A 25233-nucleotide genomic window follows, 5' to 3' on the forward strand; every position below is an offset into this window, starting at 1 on the left:
TTCTGCAAAGCACCATGGGTGATATATTTATGGGAGAAGGGGGCACTTCCTTTCCCATCAAATATTTGTAAAACTACTGAATGGAATAGCCGCACACCTGTCCCAAAAATTAAGTCAACTCTTTGTGTCCAAGTTGTTTCTTATTTGGTCCAATTCCCTCCAGCAAATGTTTGAGCTTCAGGCTTTTGGAATTTTCACTATGGGAAAATTAATGTCAGTAGGCCGACAACAGTGTTTTTAGCTGTTTCTCATCATTTCAAGTCTTGGGGTGGGGCGCTGCGACAAACTTTTTGTTTGAAAAATATCAGCCAAAACCATCATGCAAGTCAAACGTTATTAGCAATGGTTCAGATTTCCTATTCCTCATGTCACTCACCATATAATATATATATATATTACACAGCCACAGTAGTGGCTGTTTAGTTATGGTTAAGTTGCTGTTTCCATAGGAAGAGCACTTTTTGGGCGGCTTAAAGCTCTGGACGAATCATCACCAAACTTTGCAAAAAAAAAAGTATATAGCCCACTCTGAATTTTTTTGCAAAGTTTGGTGAGGTTTGGTCCAGGGGGGGCAAAGTTATAGGGGGGGTCCCAAAATGTCTTTTTTTCGCGAAAAATCCCTGAAATTCGCCAGTTATGGTAGGCTATGCAACCATAACTTGCGCCACCACGGTGCACTGCTAAGACTAACACCCAGGACATGAAACATGACATCACACATGTCATTGATGACATCACTGATGACATCACATGTCCATTTACTTTTCAGATGAGGGGTTGTGAATGTAATTTTAGCAAAAAAATATCGGGGATTATCAGGACATGTGCAATAAAGTACATACTTCATCACTCAATGTAGTGTTTTAAAAAAAATCCATTGCAGCGTTGTTTCCAGTAAAGGAAACTACTCCTACAGAAATGTAGGTATTGGCTGCAGCAGACACCACAGAGGTGCTACTTTTGTACTTTCCAAAGTTCTATACTAAAAAGGTGAATGTTTCTTTATCACACTTTTCTAGTCTGTAAAACATGTACTAAGTTGCTAATAATGCATAACTTACTACATATGTCTAGTAATACACACAAAACATAAATAGACTACAATGCATACAAAGATGGGGCTTATATGTGGAGAGTAAAGTAAGCATACAAGATGCAGTATCATTACCAACTGTGTATAATCTGCATGATTATATTCACGCACAAAAATGGTTGCTGTGTTTCAGGCCTGCTTCTTCCCCTATATATGTACATCATAAGATGCGATTAAATTCTAAGGAAAGTAGTGTAAGAACATGTGAGAATAGCAACATTTATAAATGTAATACCTTTTGAAAGTTAAGTTTCTGACTGTCAGTAAATAAACCCACCTGGCCTAGATATGGCAGTGAACAAAAACAAAGAGGCTACATATGTGATGTCATCAGTGATGTCATCAATGACATTTTTGATGCCATCTTTCATGTCCTGGGTGGTAGTGTTAGCAATGCACAGTGGTGCGGACAGTTAAGGTTGCTTAGCCTACCATAACTGGCGAATTTCAGGGGTTTTTCGGTTTTACTTTGAACCATAATGTCACGTTTATAACGTTTTTTTAGTGAATTTCACAGGTTTTTAGTAGCGCAAATTAACCATAACGTCCCCTTAACAAAGTTTTTTTTTAGTGTATTTCACAGGTTTTTAGAAGGGAACTTAATCATAACATCTCTCTCACAAAGTTTTTTACTGAATACACACTTTCATTAGGTGATTTTGGAAGATATGTACTATAATTTCCTTACTTTATATAGATGTAACATAGAACATACTGAACCCCCTCGCTAATGATATTTGAAAGGCATGGACTGAGCGCCTGTCTGCGGACGGGCACGGACGAGATCAACAGTACCCAAACACTCAGGGGATATCTGCAATTGTACTATTGTGTTAAATGGAAACTGCAGAACTTTGAAAAAGGAAACATAAAGACATTATAAGTACTAATTAAAAATAAGTGAACCTAAACGTCTGAAACAATAACCATGCATTTAATGACCATGTAGAATGAAATGGATTATACCATAACAAAAAAGGGTAAGCCTCCAATGTAATTACCTCACAAAACTGTGCAACCAGAAGCGACAGTAGACGCACACAGTACAACGAAGAGAAATTACAAAAAAATAGTAAGTGAACTTCATTTTCTTATATGTGTGTGTATTCTTTTGTATGAGATGCAGAAAAAGTAATGTATTTCTGTTGTTTTGATACAGAAATGTGCAGTACTTTGGAGTAGCTGGAGGAGAATTTTCCGCATGTGGAAATGTCGGAATCATGGTACACACTACTCTGCATAAGCAAATTAATGATCAGTATTTTATGGTCATTTAAGATATATATATATTTATTTTTAACAGACCAGGTAAAAAAAGAAGAAAGGCCAACAAACGACACAGAGGAAGATAGGCTGAAAAGGATGGAATTGAAAATGGACATACTAAATGACAATTTTAACAATATAAGGAAATTTTGGAGGAATTTGTTAGAGGAAAAATACGATATCACGGTCCCACCTGTACCTGCCTCCTTCTCCATTTCCTAGTGAACCATCCCCAAACCTTGAAGAGGAAAAGAAACGTTTTGATGAAACATTCATCCCTTCATCCCCTCACAAATCATCCCCTCAGAACCAGCCCGTATTAAACCCTAATTCTTCTATATTGGTTTCAGTATCTGCTTCCCGCAGTATTTCTTTTGATTGATGTGTGTGTGTGTATTGTACATTTTCTTATGTTAGTTCTAGTGGAAGGGTGTGAGGCAATTTTTTTTTTAAAAAAGAGTTAAAATGTTCGCGGACAGCGCGCCTGTTCGAGCTGGCCGTAAACAATAGAATATGGATGTTCTAACTGCAATACACCTACCCCTACCATGAACTTCATTTTCTTATATGTGTGTGTATTCTTTTGTATGAGATGCAGAAAAAGTAATGTATTTCTGTTGTTTTGATACAGAAATGTGCAGTACTTTGGAGTAGCTGGAGGAGAATTTTCCGCATGTGGAAATGTCGGAATCATGGTACACACTACTCTGCATAAGCAAATTAATGATCAGTATTTTATGGTCATTTAAGATATATATATATTTATTTTTAACAGACCAGGTAAAAAAAGAAGAAAGGCCAACAAACGACACAGAGGAAGATAGGCTGAAAAGGATGGAATTGAAAATGGACATACTAAATGACAATTTTAACAATATAAGGAAATTTTGGAGGAATTTGTTAGAGGAAAAATACGATATCACGGTCCCACCTGTACCTGCCTCCTTCTCCATTTCCTAGTGAACCATCCCCAAACCTTGAAGAGGAAAAGAAACGTTTTGATGAAACATTCATCCCTTCATCCCCTCACAAATCATCCCCTCAGAACCAGCCCGTATTAAACCCTAATTCTTCTATATTGGTTTCAGTATCTGCTTCCCGCAGTATTTCTTTTGATTGATGTGTGTGTGTGTGTATTGTACATTTTCTTATGTTAGTTCTAGTGGAAGGGTGTGAGGCAATTTTTTTTTTTTAAAAGAGTTAAAATGTTCGCGGACAGCGCGCCTGTTCGAGCTGGCCTAAACAATAGATTATGGATGTTCTAACTGCAATACACCTACCCCTACCAATGGCATCCAAGATGGAACGGATCTTAGAACGCACCATCTGGTCAAGTTGTGCATAAATTAACAGAATGGGGCGTCCTAAGCAAATTATACCTCTCCGTACTGCTCAGAACAAGATAAAAAATGTTCTTAGAACACACCAGGTGTCCGGGATGTCTAAATGAACAAAATGGGAGTGTCCTAAGGACACTATACCTGTCCGTACCGTCCGCAGCCAAGATGGAACTGTCTGTAGAACAGGTGGGTGGCCGGCATGTCCGTAGGCAAACAAAATGGAGGTGTCCTAAGGACACTGTATCTGGCCGTACAGTCAGCAGATCATGTACGCACATGCGCACTACACCCATAAGTACTGCGAACAGCGCGCCTGTCTGTAACTCTCCATGTCACTTGTGTCGCACTTTTAATTACTTTCAGGACCCGAACACTGTCCGTAGAACACCCGCGCGCATGCGCACGTCCGTTACTCAGCATTTGCTGTCCAGCGGGCACGCATTTCCTTCGCTGATGTGTTTAGGACGTCATCATGTGACCGCACCCACGGTGAGCGTGTGGACTAATTGGCGCAGTTTGTCTGCTTCTGCAACATTTCAAAAGAACTTATGTAAACATGGTAAATTATTTTACAGTATAAAATCACCATTTCACATGTCCCATACAATGGCCCTACCTTTGAATGTAGTGTTTGGAATGTTTGCAATGCTTTTGAGTGATCAATAAGGTCACAAGCCGCACCTTTCCACCCCTATAAATGGCCACACCCCCAAGCTCATCTTCATTGTGCTTCTGGCTATAGCAGATTCACTTGTGCTGCCTTTACAGCTGTAGCAAACTTTAGCCGACTAATCCTTATGGCATCCATGGCTACTGTTGATTCATTAGCCTCAGCACCACCCCCAAACCCTCCACCGCCACCACCTCCTCAAGGGCCTGCAGAGGGAAATACGGGTGAGGATGTAGAGAGCGAGGAAGAAGAGGAAAAAGAGAATGAGGTGGAGGAACTCCGCACTACAAGCACTCGCCAGGAGTCGTGGGTGTGGCGGTTGTTTTCCGTTTTTGGGAACGTACCAAAAGCACGTGCGAACCTGGTCAGGTGTAAGCAGTGCCAGTTGGTGCGGAGTCGCGGGAGACCTGGTGCGTACAGCTTTTGTACGACAACCATAAAACGAAACCTAACTTCGTTCCAGAGTGCGGACATTCGCAAGGTGGTACCATGTGAAGAACATTGTAGATTGAGTTCCTCCACAGCATCCTCTGTGTCCAATTCTCTCACCACAAGAGACACTCCTGTGGGGGAGCGCATCCCTCCAACTGCCTCACAAGCCATTCGCGATGCTGTTGACCCTTACCTTTTGAGGGTCACAAGATTGGGTATGTACTGCGACGCAGTACTCTGCAGGGGGGAGAGTTTTCAAAGTGCTTTTGAGGCTACGGTCACGGAGCACCAGAAGAACTGCGCCGTACCTAAGTAAAGGCCACCCTACATCATTCTCTCTCCACCAGCCCTTTCTCATCCCCATGATTGGTGTCCCTTCTTTACCCTACTTTGCCCTCCTCTTCTAGTGTGTCGTGTGCTGAAAAGCAATAAACTGGAAAACAACAACAATTACAAAAAAGGCTCTTTTCAGAGCCGCCTTTCTCAGTTAAACAGTAGAACTATCAAGTGACGGTTGTCGGTCCCTGCGCATTTCTCAAAAAGCCAGTGGACAGTCGTAGGACGCTCAAAAACGGAGGGTGCAAGCGGAGCAAAACCAAAGCACTTTTCGCTGGGAGTAAGTGGTGGCTCTGAAAAGAGCTTTTCTGTGGTGTTTTGTGTGTTTCGAAAACTATGGATTGGAAAAAACAGATTGCCAAATAGGTGACCATGAATCCAAAAAAGGTCGCAATGCATTTTGCACATTTTGAAGAAAAATCTGATTGCCAGCATATGTGAGATGGACTCCATCTCTGCGAAAAATGAAAGTGCTGCGAAACAAAATGTTTTCATTGTGGAATGAAGACATGCCAACATCTCTTAGAAAGGCAAAAACAGCCTAATTAACATTGCGCCTCGCTTTCTCCATTTGTGGACCAAATGCAGAAGAACGCAGCCATCTTTGTCGTTGTGCAATACAGGAAAAAAGTATTTGGCAATTTGGAAACATGTCCATGACCTTTGCAAGTCCTTCCTTCATTGCAAATTGCAAAGAAATTCCAGAGACATGGCCTAAACTGTTTCCTCCGCAATGAATGATAATTATATCAGGATGAAGCTCTGTCTGTAAAGAAGCACAGAGAGGTACCAAGTCCAGCCACCTCATTCCACGCACGCCATGCCAGTGCACTTCCACATGAGGAAATCCAAGATCTGCAGATAGACCGTAACTTTCTGCATGCACCATCAGCCAATGTATCCATGAGTCTCCCAAAATCCAGATAATCTGTTTTCGAGCACACAGAGCCATGGCTGTCGGTTCTAGGTCATTTGGTTGAATCTAAATGGTCGGCAGGACAAATGGTCGACACCAAAAGGTCGACAGGTCAAATGGTCGAATTTTTTTTTGTTTGTTTTTTCACATTTTTTTTGGGGGGTCCTAAAAAACCTAAAAAAATATATATAAAAATTTAAAAAAATTCGACCATTTGACCTGTCGACCAAATTGTGTCGACCATTTGTCTGTCGACCATTTGTCTGTCGGCCAATTGACTAGACACCATGGCTGTCTGGTGTCCTGTCAGGGAGAAGACGTTCGCAGTAAATTTCTCCGTTCAGAACACACCCACTGAAATTACAGACCAATCCCTACCTTTGCACATTCTCATTTGCATGCGTCTCCACCCCAGAATCCCTATTGGTAATACACGCTGTCTGCAGACTACCACCATGTCCGCGGACACGTAGAGGATCAGAACGTGACGACTGTACATTTAAATATTATTCCCCTTTTCCCCTTTAAGGTGGGCTCTGAAAAGAGACGTTTTTTTTTTTTTTGGTCAGATGCCTTACAGACACCTGTTATTTTGTATTTTTTTAAATATTTTTTCTTCTTACTTTACTCCCACAATCATTACAGAACCTTCTCCAAAGCAAGCCTTACATTCCAAAAGAACATGGCATTTCCCAAAGAAGATAACGCAGCACCATCTGCTTCAAAATAAGCCGCATTACTGGGAACAATGTTCTCGTGGCTGCAGAAAAACATACCAGCTCGTAACATGAAAGCACGCATGCCGCGATTGATGTTATACCTCCCAATAGTTTGATCAGGACAGAAAACAGAACTGTTGTACCATTTTCCTCTAGAGAGTAACCCAGAAAAAATTACTTTCGCAGCTGGAAAGATGTTAATGACTGCTTGCACCAACTGTTCCAAATCTTCCAACAAAGTATGTGAACTCAAGTAGCCCAAATGGCAAGCACCGTAGTGCAAAAGTACCACATGGGGAGTGGTTATCCCAAGCATGTCTCTGCAAACTTGGAGAATTGCAGCAAAATTGCGATCACTCTCAGCGCGCCACACCACCTCCACTCCTCTCACATCGAAATTGAGTGCCACATGCCTACTTTCAGAATAGTGCTGTAAACTATGCACAAAACTATCTCCAAGGACCAAAACCCTGACTCTCTCCACCTCTGCCATCTTCAGTATAAACACCATCTTTCGACACAAAAGAACAATGTGAACTTCTGATTGGCTGATGCCTACAGTCCCCTTTCCATGCTGGATTAGCTGTAGAACCCTGTATGTCACACGCCCTACCCGCGGACAAGGGCTGTCTACGTGCGGCATGTAACTCTTAGCCAGTCCTTCTACCCTTTCGATATCACTCGCGAATCCATTCCCTCATTGGACACTGCTAAGCAGTCACACAACCATCCGCCAATCACATGCAACATTTCTACATCTAACTCCGTCATCAAAATTTCGCACTTCAAATGTACTATTGATCACTCTGAATGCAAGTCGCATATCATTACAAAGCAGCTACTTCAAAAACTACTGTGCAAGTGTCACAGATTTCTAAGTACAGCTCCATGCATGCGCACATGCATGAGTATAAAGTACAGGTATGCATATTTTAATCAGAGAACATGTGCAACCCTTATTATTTAATGTAAACAAATCAATGTCACTAAATCTGCATAGCCAACGCTCCCCCTTTAAGTGCAAGACTTCTGATTTTTCATTCACAAACCGCACTACTCCTTACTGTCTCCCGCATAACCTATACATACGTAACAACACTCCCTATTTAGCGCTAAACTTGATTGTCCATTAGAAAATGTCACAATGTTTTACTGTGTACCGCCTACATTAATGCTACTTCCAATCCGATCGTATGAGAAAAATAAACGCTCCTGATTGCTGTGGTGACATCTCCCTCTGAGGGTCTCCCGATTTTTCGGATTCGTACTTATAATATGTAAGTAGTGAATTTTTTCCCATCTATTACAATGACCTATCACTTACAAACCTCTCTGCTATGGACAACACAGCTTAACAAAAACAAGGCATTTTCATAAACTAAAAATTGTACTCATTTGCGAATCACGTTCAACTAACATACTGCAAATAACACACAAAGGCAGTACATAGTGTAGTGAAATGCACACATACAATCTGTTGAGATGTCAAAGGAGAATACTCTGACGAAAGATGCAAAATTAACGTGCACAGTAACATCACTGCTTTAAACACACAGGGCCTCATCACGAGTTGGGCGGTAACGCCGGCAGTATTACACCCGGCAGTATTAGCCCTACCGTCAAACCCCCCGGCGCTATTAGCGCCGGATCACGGGTTTGGCGGTAATGGAATTCCCCATTCCCCACTGAGCCCATTCGGGAATGCCCCATTCCCCTTTGGGCTCAATGGGGAATTTTTGCGTTCTTACCGCCGGCGGATTTCCCGCCGGCGGTAATAGCACACTTTTTAGGCGGATTTCCCCCCAGCTCAGAGCTTGGGAAAAATCCGCCGAAGCCCTGATTTGGCAGACCCTTAAATCAGGCAGTAATAGCGCGACCGCCGGATTTAAGGGTTACCGCCAAACTCGTGATGAGGCCCACAAAGTTACTAACTTCTTCTTTTTACAAACGCAGTGAAGACTACTCTCCTGAAAATCAACAGCATCTACACTGCAAACGACATATCCGAAGAAACCTGGTCAATCTGCAAAAAAAATAAGTACAGTACTACCTTTATATTCTTACTGCTCCTCAAAGAGACTGTGTGGGTTATTTATTTAATTTGCGCACCAAAACAAACATTGATTTCTGCACCATTCTACCCACAAATCCCCATTTATTGAACAAAGAATAACAGGCAGAGTGGCTCACAAATCCCTTTGTTCTTGGAACTCAAATAACATACAGAAGCCTTAGAATGTTAGTACTAGAAAATAAATAGCTGTTTCAATTTTATACCATTACGTTTACTATTAATGCTTCTCCTCACCACTAGCTCACTTTGTACTCTCATCTGAAGCACAGTGTAGTAGTATACAAACAGAAAATTAGGCTCCCCAACTCATTATAACAGACCAATGCACATTCACACACCACCACAAACAGCTTCCCCATCAAACTCATGCACTCATCCACACAGCACAAATACATTGTACAACAGACCAAACCATGCCTTCTTTTTTTCAACAGACCCCAAAGAATGCCTACCAAAAAGCAAGTCCGTAGAAAGGAATGTAGAAATAGAGCAAATGAAAATAAAAGTGTCCAAAGTAAGCATCCATCTGGAGCAGAGTTTGTAGAGAACGTTGGAACAAAACACCTAATACAGTCGTTTAGCAAAACAAAGGAAGCTTCAACTACCAAAACTGTACCTCCTCTATCAAAATGTGGCACAAAACACAAAACGCTTCACAAAAAATCGGCTACCAGTACTGCTAACAATGCTCCTATTAATCCTGATATAGTAACAAGAACCCATAGTGAAAAAAGTATTTTAGCAAAAATGTTTTGCCACAGAGTCCTTCAGAATCTAATAAGAAGAGGACCGAAATCATCCTCAACCCTTAAAACCTACCGTAGAAAATTAATCCTACAAGCTCTTGTAGACAATGCAATCCTTCTCAAAAGGAAGTTGTTTATATTAGTGTTAAATAGGATGAAACCACTAACAAAACTAAATACTAAACTACAAAAGAAACTTGTCAATAAACGGAATGTGAACAAAAATAACTTCTTAAATATTTGTGTAGGTGAATGGAATCACACAACAACCACAGAACCCTATTTTAATGAAAAAGTATACAAACATAATCAAACAAACACAATTTCCATCCATAGCAGTGGACGAGGGTATGAAAAAATCAATAATACCATCATGGAACAAGAAACACTGCTTACAAAAGTATCCACTGAAAACTCAGAATTACCTCTCGATTCGACTGAACCAGACCGTCCAGTATACAAATGGCCATGCACGTGAATGTGTGACATTCCTAACAAATCTTTCAAATCTTTACGTCAGTTCCTCAATCAGTATGTGAAAGGTAAAGACAAAAATGAAAGTGCTGCAAAATATGGATATCTGTCCAGTGCGCAAATACACCGGACTACAAGGACATTCATTAGCCTGCATTTCAGGACATATTTGAAAAAGCACCTTCGATGAAATCAAAAGGATATCAATACATCATTCAAATGTAAGAGATCTAGTGTATAAAATGTACTATGCTAAAAGTCCAGCTTTAAAATTAGCCAATTTAAATAACACTCTTCTGCATGGTACACCCAAATACCTACAACAAGTAATCAACCATATCCAGCGAAAATATTTTGGAAATGAAAGCCACTTACAAAATGCAATAGTTTTAGAATAGACTAGCAACAATTCTGCACATAGCAACCTTCTACTACACACACACACACAAAAGAAATACTAACATTTAAAAGTGCATCAGCTGAACTACCAAACCATGTGTGTGCGTGTTGCCACAGAACGTTTTACAAAAGAAACACAAAAAATATAGACATATCATACAAAATAGAAGACAATGAAGATTCCAAATGGTTTGAATTAGCTCTCTACCTTGCAGCAGAAAACAAATACCAAATAAGTGAATCCCTAATATGTTGCAGTTACTGCACTACAAAACTGGACAACAACTTAACTCCTTCACGTGCTATCACAAATAATTTGGAATTGTTCCCACTACCAAAACCCCTGCAACAACTCAATGTATATGAGAGTATTTTTTTTTTTTTATTTTTTTTTTTATTTCGTTTCTTTTCCTTTATTTCACTTTTATATCATGACTATCTTTAAGTCCTTCACCTCCAAAGGTATATGTTTGTTTAATCACTTAATTTATCCAGTCTTTGGCGTGTTTTCCTCGACTAGTTCATCGTCTTTTTCTTTGAGGATTTTATCCAAAAATTTTACACCTGCACATGTGAATCTGGGATTGTGTCCTTGAATAAAATAGTCCCATCGTTCCTCGTCGTTGCATTGGGTAATTTTGAACATATACCTTGATAGCATTCGCTTTCTTATTTCAAACAGTTCACCCATTTCAAGCAATTATACGCCTTCAACCAAAAACAGCAAAATTACCTCCCTCTGAATTGGTGAAAGGCATTCGTGGCAAAGTAGTTTACTTGCATTAGATCTAACAGAAAAAGTACACACTCTAGGAGTGCAACGTCCAATACAGCATTATTTAATCGTCTTGGTAAATGGTGTACCAACAAAAGACAAAAAAAATTGGCAACAACTGGTGGACTTACATTAAGTTAGACAAGCCTTGCAATATCTGAAAGACAATAACGAATACTACAAAGAAATAAATATTGAAGAAAGCTTAAGGGAAACAACTGAAATAATTCAAGAGTCAACAGAAACTGGTCAATTTGAACTTCTGGATCCTGCTGCAGTATCCACTCTTATGGACCATTACACAATTCATCCATTGCATTCCAATGAAAGCATAGATGATGCACTAGAAACTTACCAAATGCGACAAACCAAAGGGTCACCAATGAGCATATGGGAAAAAGTATAGAAGCACGTGCTTTTCCACTGCTATTTCCTACAGGCAAAGGCGGAAGATATGATGATAGACCCACTCAGATTACTGCATCAGAATACCGCTCATTACAAATGTATTCGCAAGATCCCAGATTTCGACTATTCCACCTACTCTTTGAAAGTGAACTATCAACCATATGTTACGGAATTGCACACATTTTGAAATCTGGAACCCACTTTCAAAATATGTCAGCTACACATTAAATACAAAAAGTACAAGAAAAAGATGAGGTTTTACAATCAAGTATAACAAATCTGTTTGCAAACATGTGTGGTACAAAAGAATACTGGTTCCGACGGCACAGAGACGTAAGGTGTATGACCAGAAACCTTGGACCACCGACTTGGTTTGTTACACTAAGTTGTGCAGAATATGCATGGGAAGATTTACATGAGTTCCTACGCATATCAAACAACAACAAAACCAACATAGATATATAAACACCTAGAGAACTTTGCTCTCTAGATCCAGTTAATGTGTCAAGATATTTCCATCATCATTTCATTGCTATGCTACACTTTATTTGTAATAGAACTGTTCCTCCCCTCGGAGAAGTGCAACACTTCTTTTGGAGAAAAGAATACCAAGCGAGAGGAGCACCACACACTCACATGCTTTTATGGATCCAAAGGTGCACCTAAATTTGGTCACATCAGTGATGCCACTGTTTTTCAGTTCATCCAAAAATATGTCACTTGTGAAATCCCTTCACAACGGACACATAGTGACCTGCATGGACAGATTTTACAATTTCAAAGACACAAATATGGCAAATATTGTCATCGCAAATACAAAAGCAAAGGGTAATACTACACCAAATGCTGCTTTGGTTTCCCTAGACCAGTTACAGAAACAGGTGAAGTGAACAACTTCATGTCTTCAGTTCGACATAGTGTTAAAGGTAAATCACCTAAGAACACGTATTACATAAAAAGAACAGAAAAATCAAAATATATCAATGATTACAATACAATCATTGCCCTCTAATGGAATGCAAACATAGATGTGCAATACATTGCAGACAATTCCACTGCAGTTGCACGATATGTTACAGCCTACTTAACAAAAGCAGAAAAAACAGAGCTTCAAGACCTTTGGAATGACCTATCATCAGACAAAACACTATCTCAGAAATTGTACAGCTTAGACATAAAAATGCTCTCTCATAGAGAATATGGCGCCTATGAAGCGGCAGATCGTTTAACTGGTACTGCTTTGTATGGAAAATCAGACAGCATAGTATGGCTAAGTCTTGGTCCTGCTAAATCTAGAAAAAGAGTTCTAAAATCATATGAGGACATAGAAACAAATGCCAGGAATTATCCCACAGCCAAGACATTTTAAAAAACAATTTACTGGACACATACTATCCGAACAGGAGTAGCACTTTGGAAAGCATGTGTCTATACCACATAGGTCAAAACTTTGCATACAAAAATAATATAAAACCCGATGAAAGCAAAGGTAGTTGTAGAGTGACAGATTGTGAAGGCAGCTTAGTGAAACTTACTAAACGAAGCTTAATTAATCATGCCAAATTGTCATTAAAAACTCCTCAACAGAAAGAACTATATTACATGTCTCTGCTACAACTTTTTAAACCATGGAGAAAAGAGGAAGAAATACTAGATAACTATGACTGCTATGAAGATGCTTTCAAAGCAAATGAAAGCGCTATCACCGATGTGAACTTTACGCAGTACAAAACAATGTTGCACAATGAACAGCAACACGAAGAAGAACTTCTGGCCCAACTAGATAAGGACACTTCCAACAGTAGTCAACCTTCCGTAACAGGAAGCCAAGAACCACTAGGACAGCCACTAATAGCAAATGAGGCAGAATTAGCTATGACAGAAGTGGAAAACACCATGTGTCACTATGAACAAGATATAAAAGACTTAACTGTACTACAAGCAAAATTTGACAAAGATCAGCGCACCATTTTTGAAGAAGTAACAAAACAAATTGCACATGGTGTACAACACAAAAATAAAGAATGTACCTGCCAAAATTACAAACCTATACTGCTGTACGTCAGTGGTGAATCTGGGTCAGGAAAAACATTCTTAATCAAAATCATCATCAAGTTCATTCAACAATTGACAAACAACAAACTGTCACCTGTTGTAACTGCCCCCACAGGTTTAGCTGCCTACAACATAGGCGGTGTCACTTTACACTGATTACTACTCCTTCCAGTAGAACACCAAAACAAATTAGACTATTACAACCTTTCTACTGAATCTGCAATGGAACTACGCACAATATTAAAACAAATGAAAATGCTATTAATAGATGAAGTGAGCATGGTCTCCAACTTAATGTTGGCTTTGATTCACCTCAGATTGCAAGAGGTACTGAAAACAAAGTACAAAGAACTCTTTGCCGGGAAACACATTATCGTTTTCGGAGATCTTCTACAATTGACACCAGTAAAAGGTGAACCTACTTTTAAAACCTTAGGACACAAACTCTGTCGTAAAACTGTTGGCAGCATAGGAAATGTCAACCTTTGGCAACATTTCCAATACAGAGAATTAACAGAAAACATGCAGCAATCTACAGATCTCACGTATGCCAACATTTTAAAAAGTATTAGAGTTGGTGTACTATCTCAAGAAGCACAAGCAATATTGAAAAACCGGCACATCCATGCCCTTTATGGCGATAATGCATGTGCTACTGATGTTATGGAACAATTAGTGCACAAAAAGGTCAATTGTATGGCCTTAATGCCAACTCTTGCAAGCTGTTTCAAATTCAATGAAACAATGTTAAAAAAAGAAATTGACCCAATAATGGAAATTTGCACCACAGACAAACTAGACGTACATGGTATGACACTACCCATGTGTGAGTAAGCAACAACAAGACTAAATACCTTAGAAAATGTAATCTCCAACACAGCTGGGTTGGAAAAAATATTGAAATCATCCTATAATTGTAGAGTAATGCTTAAACGTAACCTTGACGTGGAGCAAGGGCTAGTTAATGGGGCACTGGGTACAGTTGTTGGCTTTCAAACATACCCACGTGACAACAACATTCAGTTTGTCAATATTCGCTTTGACAAACTTTCAGAAGTAAAAAGGATAGGGCGCTCAACTGCTCAATTCCTTCTCTTCAAAGACATGTATGTACGTAGAGAACAATTTTCTCTAACGCTTGTATATGCAGTCACCATTCATAAATCCCAAGGTTTTACCCTGGACAAAGCATTAATAGATATAGGAAACACAGTCTTTAAAGAAGGCATGAGCTACGTAGCACTATCACGCTTACATACACTTGACGGTCTATTTCTAATCAACTTTGATGCAAGTAAACTGAACGGTGATATTCCTTGCATTTTAGAATACAATAGACTGCGTTCACTGTACACCCCCCAACTGAAACAATGGGGGTCATTACGACCCAGGCGCTAAGTACGCCAACTTTACCACCATGGTGTAAACTACGTTTACACCATGGTGGATGGCGGATTTACCGCCCCATTCCAAGGTGAGTGGGGCGGTAAATCCCCATTTCCCATTTTCCCTTCCCCATTCCCATTTTTGCCCCATAGGGCATAATGGGAGTGGGGAAGGCGCTAATTACGCCACCGTAAATTACGGTGGCGTAATTAGCATCATGGCGGGTTAGCGCCATGGATTTTAACGGCTGCTAAAAGCAGCCGTTAAAATCAGAATCAGGCGTTAAGGGTTAACGACGGCGTTAACCCTTAACGCCTGGGTCGTAATGAGGCCCAATATCCTGTTCCAGAAAAAGTAAAACATAGTAAAAGAAAACTAATTCAAACAGAAATGCAACAAAATCTGACAGCAAATCCTTCAAAGAAAACAAAAGAAGCTAAAACTTCATCAATTACCACAAGCAAAGAAGAACCTATTAGGGAAAGTAAATCAGGTACTTCTTCAAAGAAGGAATAAAAGCTCTGAAAAAAGCACTCAGAGACAGAAATAGGTGGTCCATTCAAATTTTCAAATGAAACTGGTGTAAATTGCTATGCAAATGTAGCAATGAATATTCTATTTCAATTGCCACCAATTGTTAACAATATTTTCTTACACAGTACAGACCAATTGTGTTTGCAAATGTTAGTCCTTCATAGAAACAACACGTACAGTGTTCACGGAATAAGACAAGAATTGGACTACTGTGCTGGAATGGTGAGATTCACTATAAACTCACGAGAAGATCCACAAGAATTTCTAATGTACTTACTACAAGTACTGGAAAACAAAAATATACCTATAAAGGAAATCTTCCAGATTTCATACATATGGAAACATACATGCACTCTCTGTAACAATGTGATACAGGAACAAATCCCAAATGAGGGATTTGTGTATGTATCCATACCTAATTGTGAATCCATTCCATTTCAGCAACTTGTACAGAATGCAAACCATGGCGGATTATGTGCTATGTGCAATTCAGATAATCGCTCCACCTTACTGATACAAACACATAGTAACTACATAATACTTATGCTTCTACGTTACAATTCAGATGGTACCAAAAACAACTGCAAGCTGACTGGATTCACACACAGTCAAGTGTCACTTGGAAAGAAAACCTTTACAACAATAGGTATAATCTACCACGCAGGAGCTACAACCAATGCAGGTCACTACACTGCATACATTAAAAAGAAAAGTGGATGGTTTGAATGTAATGATAGCACCATTACTCTAAAGCAGAGATTGCCAGCTAATCTTACAAATGCATATTTGATCTTCTTAAAGCCAAAATGTAATAACTAATGTGTACTACAACAGTAACATAAATTCAAGTAAACAACTATAAACAGTTAGAATACGCCAACAGGTATCTAACTTCCCAAGAGTGTATAACAACCACACAGATAAATGAATACCACAGATCAGTAAGAAAAAATGCACAGTTAGAATATGCCAACAGCTATGTAACTGTTTTTAAAAATCTGCAACAAGCCAACAAACATAACATTAATCAGAAACAACAAGGAAACACTCAAAGAAAACAAAGAAATAGTTTGTAGCATAGCAAAGAAAGATTTTTTTAATCCAACAAGGATTTTTTCCCCCATACCCAAGGATTAGAAAAACAAACACAGAAACTGAGCAAAATGCACATACACTGGTTTGTAAATGAAATATGAGGGTCCAAAAAAAAGGTAAAATGTCTATTGTACAATGTAATAAGTCTTCATGAAATACAAACTCTAACATGCTCTTTTCTTTAATCATAGAAATTAAAAAAGGATATTTCCGCCAAGTACTAAAGTCACGTAAGAAATATATGGATTCTCAGCAAAGTAAACAGTAAGTATAATTGCACACATGGCATACATATTCCAATCTGCACATCTAATCTATGGGAGTAATATGGTGTAGTGGCTGTAGGCAGGGCCTACCATCTTGGATGTATAATCTACCACCTACACCCTGCGACCAAGCAACCAAGACTATAGGTCTTACCCACAACCAGCACAGCATATCAAAACCATGGTGCTTATAATTTCACTACTTATAAGTTTTATCTTGGGTGCATGGTCTGCAGCCATGCACCTAAGAATGTAGGTCGTGCACACAACCACCGCACCACAGCACACCCATGCTGATTTATAACCTCACTGCTTATGACTTCAATCTTGGGTGCGTGGCCTTTGGCCACACACCCAAGACTCTCGGTCCAAGCCAGAACCACCACAGCATATCGCACCCATTCTGGCTTCTAACTTCACTATGTATACATTTGGGTTTGGATGCATGGTCTTCGGCCACACACCCAAGACTGCAGGCCCTCCCCACAACCACCTAAGTGATGTGCGATACTACGGGTGTGTCTATAGCTTTGACAAGCTGCAGTGGTTGTGGCCAGGGCCTAGAGTCTTAGGTGTATGTCCATAGATATTTCAATGCATGGGTGTGCAATGGCTTATAACTCCAGTGCTTATAACTTTGTTCTTGGGTGCATGGCCTTTGGCCATGCACCCAAGACTGTACACACTCCCCACAACCATCTGATCGATAAGCAATACTACAGGTGTATCCATAGCTGTGACATGCTGTGGTGGTTGTGGCCTAGGGCCTAGAGTCTTGGAAGTATGGCATACGGCCTACGGCCTGCGGCCATGCACCCAAGACTCTAGGCCCTGGCCACAACCACCGCAGCATATTACATCCATGGTCGCTTATAAATCATTAGCACACCCAAAGAATGAAACATTATAACTGTAGCAAATGCTATCCATAGAAAAAAAACATTTAACTACTCCATGTACGCAATTTCAATGTTCGCTAACACCACGCGTGTCCTTAGAACAGTTTTAAGTTCCCTGCGCACAGCACGGACTGAAGTACTATCCTTATGAGACCCCTCATTTTCTGTACTTACAAACATCCCGAACAAGGTGGCCATAGGGAACACATCATTAACACCTACCACCTGAACAAATACCGTATTTCACCCATCTCTTACTGTCTGCACCTCCCCAAGCACTCTGACACAGCAAAACAGTTTCCAAAATAGCATTTTGCCGCTGGTCGCTGCTGCGCTGTCGGTAGATCCAAGATGTCGGGCGCATCCAAACAATCTGACGCAGAACACGCCTCACTGCAGCCAATTGGCGGAGATGTGGCGTGTCCGCGGTCATGACGCCAGCCCCTTAGCCAATCGGTATCTTGTCCGCGGAGCGAACAGGGAAGTGTGACTGCGGAGCGGGCATAGATATCACTCATTTTTTTAGACCTACTTTTTGGTCGTTTTAGGGAAAACTGCTGCATGGATTGTCCCCACATTTACAAAAGCATTTTTCGAGACCAAGCCCCCGCCCCTGCCGCTAATTTGGTGAAAATCCGTCCAGCGGTTTGGCCTGTAGGAGTGCGCAAAGTTTTTCCCCCATTCAGTCTATGGGAAAAAAAGACGTTTTGGGACCCCCCCCATAAATTCCCCCCCCCCGGACCAAAGATCACCAAACTTTGCAAAAAAATTCAGAGTAGCCCATATACATTTTTTGCAAAGTTTGGTGAGGATTCGTCTAGGGGGAGCAGAGTTATCGGCCCCCCAAAAAGTGCTCTTCCTATGGAAACAGCAACTTAACCATATATAAAACATTTGGCTTCACAAGGTTACTCAGCCTACTTAAACAAAGGTTGCTTCCGAGTATCAGGAGGACCAACTCCTGTAAATATTAATTTTAAAAAACTATCAGTTTCCCACACCATATATAGACGGTACTCATATGAACGATGAAAATAACTCGGCACACAACCAGGATAAGGTGCATATTGTGAGAAACCTGAAGATGTCTCACTTACTAGTCCCCGGGGATCTGTCATCCATGTGGCCAGGACACGACCATCGCTATTGGATCCAGTTCCTGGACATGGACCAGTGCGGGAGGATTACCTGGGTGGGGGGTCCTCAGTGAGTGGAAGCGGGACACCGATGGGTGAGATGTGGTATCCCCTTGCCTATAACACCTTTTTCCCAACCTACTATGTAGAATACTCAGACACTCTATCCCCCTTTCCGACACAAGCACTTTCTCACACCATGAAAGAAAACGGACTAACACTAGAGCCATTTACCTGACATGTCCCAACACAAGGGTCAGGCAGAGTCAGGCAATTGACCAGAACCACTCACACCTGATGGCCCTTTCCCTTCCCCACAGGGATAAAAGGTGGAGCCCTAAAACACACTACGAACAAGGCAGACCGCAATACGATAGAGCTATCCAAGCATGGCAGTTCAAGAGGAGGAGAAAGGCGGCGAGAACCGAAGGCCCCTTTCCGAGCCTCCATGGAAGGAATCTTAAGACCGTAAACAATAGCCAGCATGTGTTGCAGCAGGTGTCAACGGTACACGGAGCACACCTACGCTGAATAGCAGGTCAGAGAGAGACGCTTGCTACCTTGGTTCCGTCCTTGACTCCAGATACAAGAAAAGCCAAGCAGTTCATCACAGCCAGGGAGTCGAGGGGGGACGGATAAGAAACCGAATTTTGTCGAACGAAAGTCACAAAATGGCAAATTAAGGGAAGTTCAAAGAACTGTTAACGTTTAGACTGCAGAGGGGTCCAGCACCACATGGGTGCTCATTCGAGAGGCTCTGGTTGATCCCACGTCTGTTGAAACTACTGATACAAGAAGGCCCTAGGAGAGCCAGAAGGAAAAGGTCAGCGGTCATACAGGGGTGTAGCAAAACCCCCTGAACAGTTGAAAGTCTTTGACCTGCACATAATTGGAAAGCTGAGGGAGATGAATCCTGCATAGGGAGAAAAGAGAAAGATCTGTATGATTGGCAAGAATTGGCAAGAGTGAACCCAACGGAGGGATGCCGATAGAATGGGGCCAAGCCTGATGATTGTCCACAGTGAACTGTATAAAAAGACATTAAGACTGGTGAATGCGAAAGATGAAATTGTTTTCGACACCAAGCCATAGTGAACCGACAAAGGGAGGCTAACATTTAAGAAGGGCCTGAGACCGGAAGAGGATGATCCAAAGGTGAAAAGCTGCCATCCAAAGATTGGTGAATGCAAAAGGTGAAAGTGTGCGAATGAGAGCCGTCGTGAACCCGATAGAAGGAGGCTGCCATTCGAAAGGAGTCTGAGCCCAGAAGTGGGGTATCCAGGGGTGAAGAGCCATCCCCCTCCGACACGTGAATGCAACAGATAAAATCTTCAGAATACAAGCCAGATTGAACCCGACAGAGGGAGGCTGATATTCGAGAGGGGTCTATGCCCAGAAGAGGGGGACCCAAGGGTGAAGAATCCTCACTCAAGTGTAATCAGAAAGGAACTTTTTGTTTATAATTTTAAACATACCAGTTCCTCAGAAGCAAGAGATCTAACCACCGAAGCTCCTGATATCGTGAGGAACTTCTTGTGGATCTGACCCCGGAAGAGTGGGATCCATGGGTGACACCATTATCACCCAATGTATCTACGGAAAGGAACTTTTTTTTTTTTAGCAAAGCAAATCAGTTCCTCCAAGGCAATAGTATTTTTGTAGAAAAGAGACTTAACCACTGAAGGTCCTGACACCTGAGAGCGAAACTATAGGCTTGTGGTGGGAAAGATCGGCGTGTGCCGTGCACCGGAGGCACGCCTTGTCCCATGCTTAAAAGGTGGGGAAGGAAGACCCCCGCCTACCACATCCTGACTTATCATTTGTGAACACTTCTTTCTTTCTTGTGACACCTATCCCACACTCTTTTTGTATTTAGTTGTAAGGATTAGCAATAGGTTTTTCTTAGTATACACCCTTTTATTTGACAAGACGCCACTAGGACTGTCCTACTATTATTTGATGGTCGTAGCTTGCTCCCATCTTATATTTAGGTTTAGATTAGGCATTTTTCCAACTTACCTATATAGTTTAATTAACACCCTTGAACTGTGATCACTTGTGTCTGTCTTTACTGTTGCCAACATGAGTTCCTTAGAAAATCGTGAAGTTCTTTATTTAATCCATATGAAAACCATGGCAGTCAAGGCTTCCCAAAAGCTTCCAAATCACAACGCGTTCCACCCCACACTGGGCTTCGTCAGGCTTTCCATGTAAACATTCACAAAAGCGTTCAGTATTTAAAACTAGCTGCATGCACCCAACACCACGTTATCGTCTGTTTAATTTCATCGACACTGTAAAAGGACTACATTTCTAGTGTTATAGTTTATACTAGAATATCACAGCGTCACAATGCACAATACAAGATAACATAGTTACTCTTTATAGGCCGCAAAGTTTAAAAGTCAAACACCATATACAATATTGAAACATTATAACTAAGACATGTCAGATACTCTACAGCATTTGATAGTCATATCATTGAAAAATCGGTTTTAAAGTGCAATGTGCAAAACATATACAGAAGATGACTGCATCAAAAATGCGATGTTTGGCAAATAAGCAGAACAAAGGGAAATCTCCAAAAACAACAGAAGAGCAGCAAGAGAAAATATATAACACAAATGGGTCATCCATTGAGCTTGATCTAGCCCTAGTGGGCAAAATGTCAAACGTTCAATACTACTCAAGTGAGTAGACAGTTCTGAATCAATCAATATTCTCAATCAAATCCACAACTTCTTAGAACAACGCTCAAACCTTATCCAATCCCACAGTTCCCCAACATATTATGAAAAATCTCAGTTCATTTTCCAATAGATTCGATGATATGAAAGTCCAAAATGTTTGAATAGAGTAGCCTCACACCAGGAAAGTAATACATTCATTATTCCAAAAACACATGAAGTTCATTGTCCACATGGTGTCTCTTCGGCTGTAGGGATTCAAAATAAATGAGTAATCTGCATTCCAATTGGTGTAATTTTAAAGTTTGAGTACCTTTATGCCTATGCTCAGGCACATGAGCCAAACCTACAAAGGAAAGACAATCAGGGTCGGCCTCATTACGACCCTGGCGGTAGAGTGATACTGCCACATTACGAGTTCTGCTTGCGGGGCCGCTCTTCACGTCTGGTCATACCAGACTTCAGAGCGGCACCCGCTAGCAGAACAGGATGGTAGTAACGGTCCTGTTACGAACGGGACCGTTGTTACCATCCTCCCCATTCCCATTTGAGCCCTATCAGGGCTCAAATGGGAATGGGGACGTACCGGGTCTGGGTCCCGCGAATGTGAATTTCCTGGCCTGCAAAGGTCCGAATGGCCTAGTAATTCCCATTTTGCAGGGCACGGACCCGAGTTTGGGGGTAGCCATGCCGGTAAAATTACTGTTGTGTAATTCGGCAAAGTGCTTAGCCAAAGGTTAGTTTTCATCCACATTCTTTATAGCACGATAGTGTTTTAAAATCCTGAGTATCAAATTACAAATGGCCGAAACTATATATGCAATATTGCATGGACATAGAATCATATATACAGCATAAATCATCATGCAGTTAATAGCATATTTGATGTTCCATTTTGTATTCTTAGAATCAATAAGGTGTGAGCTGCATACAGCCAGATTGCATAACTTGAATCTACCACATTTATAAAAAAAAATATTTTTCTTCTTTTGGGAAAGGCAATCACGATTCATAGTGATATAAGTGATCATACTGGGCGCAATCATTTCTTTAATAAATGGTGCTTTAGAAAAGGTCACTTGCGGATATGAACATATTGTATCATGAATGTCTCATCTAGTCTTAACCCTGACCAATGATTCTGCAATATTTTCTTAGCATTCAGAGCTTGCGCACTATATTTTGTAGTGAATCTTATAGGTCCATCCATATTGACCTTCCTTTTAGAGTACAATGGGCCTAATTACAAGTTTGGCGGTAGCCGTGCCCTTAATAAGAGCACGCTACTGCCAGACTTGCTACCGGCACCCGCAAATGGGCCATTACCGGGCCATTACGAGTTGAATGGGACATTAATTGCCCATTAGCGGGTGCCGGTATGGCCGGACTCTTGATCCCCATTCCGCCCCATAGGGCTGAATGGGGGTGGGAAGCATGGTTGCACGGCACTGTTTATAATGGTGCCGGTGCAATCACGAGTTCTGCTCGCAGGTGCCGCTCTGCACGCCTGGTCTGACTAGGCATGCAGAGCGGCACCCTCAAGCAGAACTTGTAATGTGGTGGTATGGTAACAACAGCACCGGTAGCACTACCAGCGCCGTTGTTGCCTTACTGCCACATTCGTAATGAGGCCCAATGTATTTAATAAAGTATCCTGCCGGACAGATTTTTCAGTCTCAAAATCACTTATAATGGTGTTTACAGAATGACTTTTAGATTTAAACCGGCGACCCATAAATCTAGATTCAGCTTGTTCCAGTTCAATAGCACTGCATAGTCTTCCAATAGCTCTAGAGACCCACTCCACTCAATAAAGATGTCATCTATACAGCACAGCCACATTATAATGCTGTAAAGAAATCCATCATGCGTGGACGGCCAAACTACACATTCCTCCCACCATCCAAGATCCAGATTGGCATATGTGGAAGCCACAAACAAGCCCATGGCTGCACTGCATCTTTGCCTGTACACCTTCAAATAGAAAGTAATTTTGATTAAGGCAACATTCTAGTAGCTCCACAGGAAGTTCATTTTGTTGTTTAAAGCTTGTTGATCTCTTTCTCAAGGAGAATTCCAATGCATGCAGACCAGCCTGATGATTAATATTGGTGTATAGGTATACTACATCAAGTGAAATCAGCAAGTAATGTTGTTCCCAAACAAAGCCATCTAGCTCAGATCCAAAATGAATGGCTGTAAAAATGTATCCAGGTACTTAGAAGCAGCTTCCAAGAGAGAACCTACTGAAGAAACAATAGGTCTTCTCAGAGGGTTAACAATACTTGTATGTACCTTGAAAAGTAAATAGAGAATGGGATAACTGGAAAATTACATCACAAAAACATACTCTAATCTTCATCAAGAAGACCTTGAGTCAACCAATAACTTAATCTCGTGTCAAAAAGATCTTTAGTAATTTGTAAGGCATCAGCACCTACCAAATCATAATGTGTTATCATTAAGTTGTCGAATTGCATCAATTATTTATAGGGATCCTTACCAGATAACAATCCCGCCCCCCTTACCGGCAGGCCTTATAACAATAGTTATAATTTTTAAAGGTTTGAAGCATTGAAAGCTGTGATTTACATAAATTATAAAAGGATTGGTTTTGTGTTGCTAGGAGTCTCTGAAGATCAGAAATAACAAATTCTTCAAAGAGATGAATGACACTGTACGAAAGAGCTGGGCAAAATTTAGATTTGGCTCGCAAAGTGTTCACAGTCGTTAAATCTGTACAGATATTGAAGCAATTTCAAGGCCAGTCCAATTATCTCTTACAGGAACATTATCCTCCAGTGTATCTAAACATAACAGGGAGGAGATGTCAATAATATTGAAAGGATTAATTTCACGGGTATCATCGGTCTAAACGGGAGACACTGATATCGTTTGGTGTTATACATTTTGGTCAGTTTTGACTTACGTACAAATTTAAACAGATCAATCCGGGTGTCAATAAAGTGAAAAGCATAATTGGGGGTGAAAGAGAGCCCCAATTCAAGGACATACTTTTCTATAGGAGAAAGGACTCTGTGTGAAATATTATAAATGATCATGTTTTCTTCGCTGGTCGGCCTCTACCCTCGCCATCAGGCCTCTCCCAAAGCGTCTGACCCAATTGCTGAAGAAATGTGTTTCTTCTGCCTCTCCTTCTCCATCTCGTCCTGTTTCTCTTCCTTGCCCTAATGGCTTGGCTTTGGTTTTTCATTCTAATTTGTTTTCTGTGTGAAGCAGTCTGAATTCTTCTAAACAATTCATCCTAGTATTGGTTGTTGCTTCTGGATCAGAAGATTCAATTTCCGAACTGGAAGATTCTGTGATCACCACGGCCGAAGATTTCACATGCTGTGGTTTCATTTATAGCTCTTTGATTGGCTGACCAAAATGATTTGCAAATGTATAAATACGACTAGATTCATAGTCCAGTTTATCTATTTTGAATTTTAGTTGTTTCTTGAGCTGTATCTCCCCCTTGTACCTCTCTAAATTCTCTTCCATTCTTGAAATTCACTTTTTACCAT

Source organism: Ambystoma mexicanum, chromosome 8 (assembly GCF_040938575.1).
Source record: "Ambystoma mexicanum isolate Mex_15411 chromosome 8, UKY_AmexF1_1, whole genome shotgun sequence".
In the NCBI taxonomy this organism is placed as follows: Eukaryota; Metazoa; Chordata; class Amphibia; order Caudata; family Ambystomatidae; genus Ambystoma; species Ambystoma mexicanum.